Genomic DNA, 10,254 nt, shown 5'->3' with positions numbered 1-10,254 from the left:
GGCTACGCCATCTACAGTTATTTTAGCATTGAACACCTTTTCGTGTTCACTTCATACATTTATTGCCAAGTGGACTTAATTTATTCCCTTTTGTTCGAGCTTTCTGGGTAATTTGACAGTTCAAATTAGGCAGTCATTTTGGATTTTCGCATTATTGAACTCATTGCAGAAAAATGTGTATTTTATTTAAAGATTTTCAAAGAAATTAACGATCAAAAGTAATTAAAAACATTACTAGTGGTTTTTATAATTCATAAGTAATATATGTGCGTGAAAATGTATCCATAATTGGTTTGGTACAATGCACAACAGATGAAAATACACTACCATATATTTAGAAATTTGCAAAAAATAGCATATTTTAAAGTGAATTTGTGGAAAAATTTGTGAACAGGTTTTTATAAAGTATGTTTTAAAATAAAGTTCGATAATTTAAGCATACATGTGTGTTTAAAATTTTCAATTTGGTTCTCTCGTTTAGGTACGGTGAGCCAAAATTAACCGGCGCGATACCAAACACAACCCATATGGACTTTTGCTTACTCTTGCTGAGCCCTTTTTAAAAAAGAATTCGTTGAGGGAGYCTGTGCATCCGGAATTTCGATTAGCTTTGACATTACAGTAAGTTTGTTCATTTTAATACATTTTTATTATGTCTTATTCTTTTTTCTTTTTCTTAAAAATATTTATCACAAGGGACTTCGTTTCAATCGTTGGCATGGTCATTTCAACTGGGGAAGGAAACGGTTACGCATATTATTCTGGAGACAGCTGAAGTCCTTTGGACGCAGTTAGGGGTTGTTTATGTATCTGAGCCTAATGAAGAGGATTTCAAGCAAATTTCTCAAGATTTCTGGGAACTGTGGAATATGCCCAACTGTGTTGGATCTATTGATGGGAAGCATATCTCTGCCCACCTAAAAGCGGTAGTAAATTTTTCTGCTACAAAAAATTTTGTTCTATTGTGTTGTTAGCAGTATGTGATGGACGATATCGGTTTACTTACATAGATATTGGTGCATATGGAAGTCAGAGTGATGGTGGTAAGGACTTTTATATTTGTGCACTTCTTTTTTTTTTAAATTAATATTATTATTTCTCTTTACGTGTATAGGCATTTTTCAAGTGAGTGGATTGGTAAAGAGGTTGCTAAATCGCAAACTTCCCATCCCTCCACCGAAAGACTTACCAAATACGCAACTAAAAACTGCACACTTCTTCATTGATGATGCTGCCTTTCCTTTAGGGATAAATTTAATGCGTCCATACCCTGGGGGAATGCTACCAAATGAAAAAGAGGTTTTTAATAAAAGGTTATCAAGAACTCGTCGCACAACTGAAAAATCTTTTGGAATACTAGTAGCGCGTTGGCGAGTTTTACTAACAACATTACATTTATTTCCGGAAAATGCAGAAAAAATTGTTTTGGCGTGCGTTGCCTTACATAATTTTATTATGTTTAATAATGAAAATGCATCTTCGTATATTGCAAGCAACTATGCTGACTGGGAGGACTCTAATGATGAGTTTCATGACGGTTTATGGCGCAGAGAAGTTGAAAGTAATATCCCATCGATTATGCAATCTTCCAATTTGCATCATTACGGTGGATGAAGTTCATTGGAAATTAGAAATAACTTATGCAGTTTTTTAACACTTTTTAAAATATATTTTAAATTTATATATCTAACATCATTTCGAACTTGTTTATTTCTTTTTTAATAAAACTAAATGGGATTTTATATATGTATTTCATTCGATTGTTTTTTGTTAAAAATTCAAACTAAAATAATTCATGTAGTTCAGGTACAGTAATTTGAAGCATTTTATGCATCTTTGTTATAATAAATATAAATATATATACTAAAACTACAACTAAAAAAATCAATGCTTCAAGCCTTTAAAAAAAAAAAAAGAAAATAAAATAAGGAAATTAGGTTGAATTCTTGTCGTTCAATTTCATGTCTGATACAACTCCAATATCATTTTCTCTTGGAAACTGATACTGGCAGGTCTTTCTCAGACACAAAACCGTCGTCATAAAGGCCTCGTCAGATTCACATCTTTCAGCCGGCCCCGCCATTTGCTTTTCTAAATTTTCCATTGTTGCGCCGAATTTTTGGTAGAGACTTTCTAGGTAGACTTTTATTTTTATTTTTTGGAGGTGCCGATGAAATTTCCTTACAACTATCACTCATCGATGACTCCAAGACTGAGTCTGTATTTGCTACTGCATTATCCCGTGTGCTGCACAATGAAAAACTTATATTTCAAAAAATTAAAATTTATACACAATACCTACCGGCGTGGCGTGGTGTGACGGAGTCTTTCAAAAACATCATAGGTTTTAAAAAACGCCATTCATCTAAGTAGCTCATTCCGCTACCTGATGGCGCTTCTAACCTTTTAATCCCCTTGCAGAAGCGCTCCCGGAGTAGCTTCCATCTATGTTTGAATTCTTGATCTTTTAATTGAAACAAACATACAAAATATAAAATACAAAAATATATATTAATATAACAGTTTTAATACATACCACTTTTACCGCATATTTCTGCAATTGCTTTCCATGCCTTTTCTTTGTTTGTACGATTGAAATAAAAAGCATCTCGTTTTTACAAACATTTCTTTTTTTCAATATTATCTATTAAATTCTGGATAAAGCATTCGTCGTCCTCCATATTCAAATTTAAAATGATTTTAATTGTTGGCAAAACACTCTTCGTCCTTTTCATTTTCAAATTCAAAATGATGTATCAGTTGAAAAAAAACGAAAACAGCTGATTGTACAAACATTTCTTTTTTTCAATATTATCTATTAAATTCTGGATAAAGCATTCGTCGTCCTCCATATTCAAATTTGAAATGATTTTAATTGTTGGCAAAACACTCTTCGTCCTTTTCATTTTCAAATTCAAAATGATGTATCAATTGAAAAAAAAAAAAAACGAAAACAGCTGATTCCGTACGGAAAATGCGACCACTTTAGTATTTTCCTTAAGCAAATTACATTTGAAAAAACTGAACGAAACTTGATGTAAAGTACATTATAGCTGCAACATACAATTTGTGTGTATTCGGACAGTTGCTTACGCTGGCTTAAGCTAACTTATGCACATTATAGTTAGACCTTAAGACAATTTACTCTCGATTTTCTCGATATGAATCGATAGTTCGACTGCGTTGCTCACACTGAGAGGTGGAAAAAAAATTGAACGAAATATGGCCTAACCAATATCGCGTTACCTATTTGTAACACGATTTTAACCAAAAATTTCGTTATATCAAGTTAAAATAAAATGATAACATTAACTGTGTCGAATAATATAATAAAATTCTATTTAAATCAACTAAGTAACAAAAATKAAATAAAATAAAATAGAATAAAAATGTTAAAGCAAGAAAAATCGTTTGTACTGGTGAAAAAAGATTATTTTATTCTATCATTTTGTAGGCCCCGTCGGCCCTGCCCTTAATCCGGCTCTGCATGGGGTGATTGCTTACAAGCTGGTAATGACTAAGACAAGAGGTGGTAAAGGACAAGCACCGACGTACCCAGTGCTACTGGAAACCGTTGTGGAAACTCTATTCCCCACCCAGCCTCTAGAAAATCGAACGGCGCGAGGGCAAGAACCTCCTGAAACGGAATGGACAGTAGGCACTGATGTGGTGTTAATAAAACGGCAGAGAGATTTGGCAATGCTAAAGCACCAGGTGTGGATGGTATCCCAAATAAGGCTTTAAAGATTGCTGAATTGTATACGCGGTGCTTACAAAAAGGTATCTTCCCGAAAATCTGGAAAAAGCAGAGACTGGTCCTGTTGCAGAACCCAAATAAACCAGCAGGAGAGCCCAACTCATATCGACCGCTCTGTATGCTGGATACGACCGGCAAGATACTAGAGCGGATAATCTGTGCACGATTAGAGCTGCATCTAGAAAAGGAAGGAGAGAAAGGTCTGTCTGACTACCAATGTGGTTTCCGCAAACAGAGATAGACCACTGATGCGATTAAAAAGCTTACTGACATAGCTAACAAGGCAATAGAGGGTAAAAGTTGGATGTATGGTACTAAGGAATACTGGGCAGTTATCACGTTTGACGTTAAAAATGCGTTCAATTCGGCATACTGACCTCATATTATAAGAGCACTAGAACGTAACAAAACCCCTGCTTACTTGGTTAGGATCATATCCAGCTACTTGTCTGACCAGTTGTTACAGTAAGATACTGATGACGGACAAAAAACATATAGGGTAACGGGCGGAGTTCCACCAGGCTCCGTGCTTGGCCCATTGTTGTGGAACGTGTTGTACGACGGGGTGCTGCGTCTCCAGGAAGGTACAGATAATCGGATATGCGGATGATATTGCCATAACAGTGGTAGCAAAAGAACTGAGACAACTTGAGTACCTCTGCAATCAAGCGGCGTTAACGATTAAAGAGTGGCTCACGGCAACAAAACTTCAACTCGCTGGTCAAAAAACTGAAACTGTCCTGATCTCAAGCAGAAAAAGTTCGAAGACATTAAATTAAATATTGACGGCCACAGTATAGTGACCCAGAAGGCACTAAAGTACCTAGGACTGCTTATTGACAATAGACTTAGCTACAAGACGCACATCGAAAAGGTATGTGAGAAAGCAGCACGTGTGACGGCCGGCCTATCAAGAATAATGGCCAACATTGGTGGACCAAGYCAAAATAGGCGAGMGCTATTGGCCAAGGTGAGCCAATCAATTCTGATGTACGCGGCGCCCATATGGGGACCAGCATTTCAATGCGGCTTAGTGCCACAAGGGTCACGTGTGCATTTCGTACGGTATCCCACGAAGCGGTTGATGTTTTAGCAGGCATCATGCCACCAGAGATAAGGGCCATGGAACTCAAAAGAGTATATGACAGGTCTACAAGACTGGGTAGGCAACTAACAGCTGAAGAGAGGAAGGAAGAGCGGCAAACAAGCCTCAATGAGTGCCAAGGACGGTGGAATGCAGCTACGACAGAAAAATGGACTAATCAGAAACGTAAAAGCATGGTTAGATAGGAAACATAGAGAAACAGATTTCTACCTGACGCAGTTTCTGACGGGACACGGGTGTTTTAGAGAGTATCTCTATAAATATAGACATGACGACGGGACGAATTGTTCTTTCTGCGACAGAAGCGGGGAAAACGCGCTACACATCTTCTTTTTCTGCCGACGGTGTGAAAAGAAGAGAGCCGATATACAGAACCTGACAATGGAACAAGTGACACCCGATAACATAGTGCGGTTTATAACTGAGTCAAAACAAGTATGGGATAGTGTGAGAGCGTGGTGTGCTATAGTTCTGAGAGAGCTAAGAATGAAAGAGTGGCAACGCAGTGAAATCAGAAGGATGAATGAGGAGTAGGTCTGAATGACCTGACTGACGAGCCGAATGGCTAAGCTTGGCCCCACGATGTAATGCTTAACGGCAGTTCCGTGGGGTAAATAAACAAGCAAAGACAATGGAGTTAAGGGTTTAGTACGTAGGCGTATTGGTCTCTGCATTAGCGCCCAATACGAATCGTGCATACCGTCCGGAAAACTGACGGTATCTTTCGAAGATTCCCCCTCCAAAATAAAAAAAAAAACCAAAAAAAATGTATGTTGTGTGTGCGTTGTTTTCGTGGGAATGTCATACCCACATATTTACATGTGTACGTATATGAGTATGTTTGTATTTTTCTCCATCCATACAGCTTTAAGGAACTATTGACTCGAGACTTGTTTTTTTTTCGTATTTAGGGGGATGTTCCAGCCATTTTTGTGTTCGATACAGTAGCCATTTTTTCGACAAGCATGAGGTATGCTTGGGGTCATTGTCTTGCTGGAACATCCATTAACTAAACAAGTCCAATTTAGCAACGCTTGGAGCAACATTGCTTTTTAATACCTTAAATTAACCTCGCGCAATCATTGTAGATTCAATAAAAGCAAGTTCACCAACTCCAGACCATTACCGAGCCTCAACCATGTTTTACCGTTGTTTGCGGATTTGGTTGCATATATCCTGCATTTTTTTTCGCCAGACTTTTCTGTACTTTTCTAAACCGAAAATCGCAAATTTACTTTCGTCAGTAAAAAGGACAGTGCTCCAGAAAGAAAAATCTTTGTTTTTGCATTTTTGGGCATAATTTAATCGTTTCGCTTGTTAACTTTTGAAATAAATGGCTTCTTTCGCGGTCGGCAGCCATTTTTATGTAAAATTCTTCTGATTGTCCGGTCACTTACGGTGTTTTCGGATTCCGTTGTGCTGTCTTTCGCAATCTCTACTGCACTACTACCAGGTTTCTACTTAACTGTACAGATTATTTGCCTTCTTGCCTTTCATTCAGCCGTTTTAGTCGGCCTGATCGGTTAAAATGCTATGGTGTGGTAAATGATTATGGTTTTTAAATTTAAGCACAATTGTTTTTATATATGTGGGATGTCTTCAACAATTTTAGGAATTTGTCGCAAAGATRTCCCATTTTTCTTCCAGTCAATAATATATATAATATATATATAAATAATGATTTTCCWGGTTTCCAAGGATATTTCGGATCTCATAATTTTATATATATTAATTTGTTTAGCTCACTGACTGTTTCACTTCAAATAACGACTACGAATAAAGAAGGAAAATGCCGAATTTAATTTACCAACCAATGTGCATGCAAAAACTTGTTGAAATATAACGGTATCTGCCAAACTTTCCACAGATGTTGACTCACTTTTGACGCTCATAGTATGCACATATATATAGAACAGCGCGCGCATATTATATTACTTGTAAATTATAATATCTTGTTTTGAATTTTAACTGCACTTACGTACATATCTGTAGGATAGATGTGTATGAAAGTTTAAATTAATAAAAGGACTAATTTACATATAGACATACATATATTAAATTTTTATAGTATTAGGATATTATGATAATCAGCCTTATCACGCAATCCATCGTAGCGAAGGTACGAATACGAATATTTTGCTATCATTGAATCCATGTGAATTCGAATCTTTTGTTGCCAGACTTTATTTTGAATTTTGACATTGCGTAGAAGAAAAAATTTATATTTTGATTGATAAAACTGAAATCGTTTATATTCAAATTGATTTTACGAACAAAATATGGATTCGCTAACGTTTTTATTTATGTTGCTTGAGGAAGAACGTGAGAGAAGTCGGCATGATCTAAAAATTCAGCGAAAATCACTGAGGGACAAGAGCAACCCTTCTCTATGCGGGCGAAACAATGTATAGTTGAAGAATCCACAAAAATTCATTGTCAAATTTTATTAAAATTATTTTTCTAAAACAGGTTTATTAAAAACTATTGCTTAAATAAGGCGGCCTTTACGTATGTCCTTGATATTCTAGAGAGGAATTCAAGTTGTCCAAAATCGTCATCTATATCTTTACTTCATCGATTGTCTTCGGTTTTTCGGTTTTTAACTGAAGGAGGCCATCAGCATGGAGTGGGTAAAGACTCGATATTCCAATAGCTCAGTCAACATTTTGTTGCATCTTAAAAGAAGTATTGGAATTGCTTCAGTCCCATTTGTGCCCTCAGTGGATAAACCTCGAGTTAAGTAACGTTGAAAAAAGTAAGGCGAAAAGGATTTTTTTCATAAATACGGATTTCCAGGAGCGATTTTGTGTGTAGACGGGACACATATTAAAATCGTTGCTCCAACTAAAGATAAATTTCTCTATTATAACCGCAAAGGATACTTTAGTATCAATGCCATGATTGTAAGTTTGGTGACAAATTCATATTTCAAACATCTTAATCAATGTTTTGCACATATGTGACAATAATATGAAAATACGTTATGTGAATGCTCAGTTTCCTGGCAGCAATCACGACTCCCACATATGGAATGTCAGCAATGCTCGTTATTTTCATGAGAAATAGTACCTTGGTGGTGAACGAAACACTTGGTTTTTGGGTATTATACATACAAACATATATGTTACAAAAATTCCCCAAACGCCTTACAAATTTTTAAACATCAAAATCGTTTTATTATATATAGTATGCCCATGCTGGATATGCCCTAGAACCATACTTAATGATACCATTACGTACCCCTCCCTCAGGAAGCCCAGAAGAAAAATACTATAATATAATATATGCAAAAGCGAGAAATATCGTTGAAAGAACAAAAGGTGTTTTAAAAAATCGATATAGATGTCTTCTGGGAGCTCGTGAGCTTCACTACGAGCCATGGAAGGCATCTCAAATCGTTAATGTTGCGGCAGCGTTATACAACGTTTGCATTCACTATCGCGTGAATGATGAAACTTTAGAAATTAATTCGGAACCATACATTTCTACAGAAAGTAATCAAATTTTTTCATCAACTTATAATGATGCAGCTTCACAAATCAGTAAAGCTACATGTGCAACACTTACACGGATATAATATCCTAAATAAATATTAACTCAAAATATTTATATCTTTAATTAAGTATTTACTTAATTATTATAATAATTTTTTGTAGTGGCTCGCAATTTTTATTTCCTATACTTCTAACATTTGCTGTTTTATGGAATCCTTAGCAGCTATCAAATTCTCCATAGCTATGTTGTGCCTTTTAATTTCTACCACTTCCACTTTTTTTAAATTGTTTTGCTTATCCAATGCTCTGCCTAGTCGTCGCATGCCTGAGGAAATATCGTCCAACTTATCGAGAACTTTTTCCTGAAATTCTTTTCGAATTGTAAGTTTTTCTTTTATTAAATCGGCTCTACATGTATCCAGTGACCTAGGAGTACGCCTAGGCAGTGCTGGACTGCAGGTCACTGATGACATTGATACGTCGGCTGATATCGATAAGCCCATGCTCACTGTATTTTTAATTCCACTTGTACTCGTCTCTAAAGCCGTTAGTGTTATCACCGTTTCCTCCAATTCGCCGAAACGGTGCTGCCTATTTCTGACGCCACCAGTAGCTGACTGCTCCTTTTTATTTTCCACCGATTTTTTTTTTATCTAGGCCTTCCAGTCAAAGCATACCTAATAAAAAATAGGTCAAACAAGCTTTAAATTATCCTGTTACAACAATAAAAACTACAACTTCTTTATATTAGCTTCTTCCAGCTGTAAATATCCTTGATAGGCGGACCAACGCTGTTAAGTTCTTGGACCATATTGTTCCAAAAAGCTGTCACTTCTTCATTAGGGCACTTGGTAAGACCCTGCACCATTTCATGTTTTTGCTGCCACAGCTCAACCATTAGTGCATATTGCTGCTTGGTGGTAATTACTTTGGACCTGCAGAAGTCGAATTAAATATTATTTTACTGGTAACAAATATTTATAATTTGAATTCAATAAAAACTTACATTCTTCTTTTTTTTTAATTTATTTCTCCACTAGTAAAAACTTGTACAAAAATTCCGATAAAATTCAAAATTTTCCGTTCCGAGTGAATTCAGTGAATGCCACTCTACGAATCTTGAACTTACGTTCGGAATTGTTCGAATTGCATGATAGCAACTTTGTATCTTTTCCGAAAAAACAGTCTACGATGGATTGCGTAATAGGGCTGAATATATCATATTTTATATATATCATATATATATGTGTATGTAATTATAATACATTATCAAAGATAAGAAATATTTAAAAGTTGTTTTTATTTGCACATTATTTACAAATATTATTTAAAAAATTGCATTATTTAATAATAATGTTATCAATTTTGCATGAATTCGCAAAATTATATTCATATCAATTGATATGATAGCATGTTAGCGTATAAAAATATAAGCCAAAAGGCCAACATACATACGTCTGTAATAGCAATATATATTTCTGAGCACAATTTCCATTCATTGCTCAGCTCTGTTCACTCATTTATGTTAAAATTTCTCCTTCCAAACGAAATGTGGTGAAATCCACCAATGGAAAATTCATGGCTTTTGACAGTTCACACGCTTGTCCGTAGTTGGACATTCTCTATAATACACGCTCTCTGGTGATATACTCAAAGCGGTAAAAAAAAACACTTTACAACAATTGGACGAGAATGTGTCAGGAAGTAGAATATCAGCAAATGGCGTGATTCTGCTTGAGCTAATGAGGGCGCAAAAAAAAGTACCAATGCATACAAAGAATAATGATACAAAGTACTTCGGAAAAAGGAGGAAATAAATTTGCTAACTCATGGAATATCACCAGCAATTTGATGATTGATGTTACCAAAACAAGTCCTAGTTTTTTTTTTTTTTTTTT

The 10,254-nt window shown here is 35.7% G+C and overlaps 1 pseudogene; it reads right to left on the bottom strand.

Moving 5' to 3' along the window:
• Positions 1-8,538: 8,538 nt before the first annotated feature.
• Positions 8,539-9,229, bottom strand: LOC108972153 (annotated as a pseudogene).
• Positions 9,230-10,254: the final 1,025 nt, after the last annotated feature.

Source organism: Bactrocera latifrons, unplaced genomic scaffold, assembly GCF_001853355.1.
Source record: "Bactrocera latifrons isolate USDA-ARS-PBARC rearing strain unplaced genomic scaffold, ASM185335v1 scaffold_381, whole genome shotgun sequence".
Classification (NCBI taxonomy): Eukaryota; Metazoa; Arthropoda; class Insecta; order Diptera; family Tephritidae; genus Bactrocera; species Bactrocera latifrons.
Note: the sequence above shows the minus strand (reverse complement) of the source record. Positions and strands in the feature narration are given on the sequence as shown.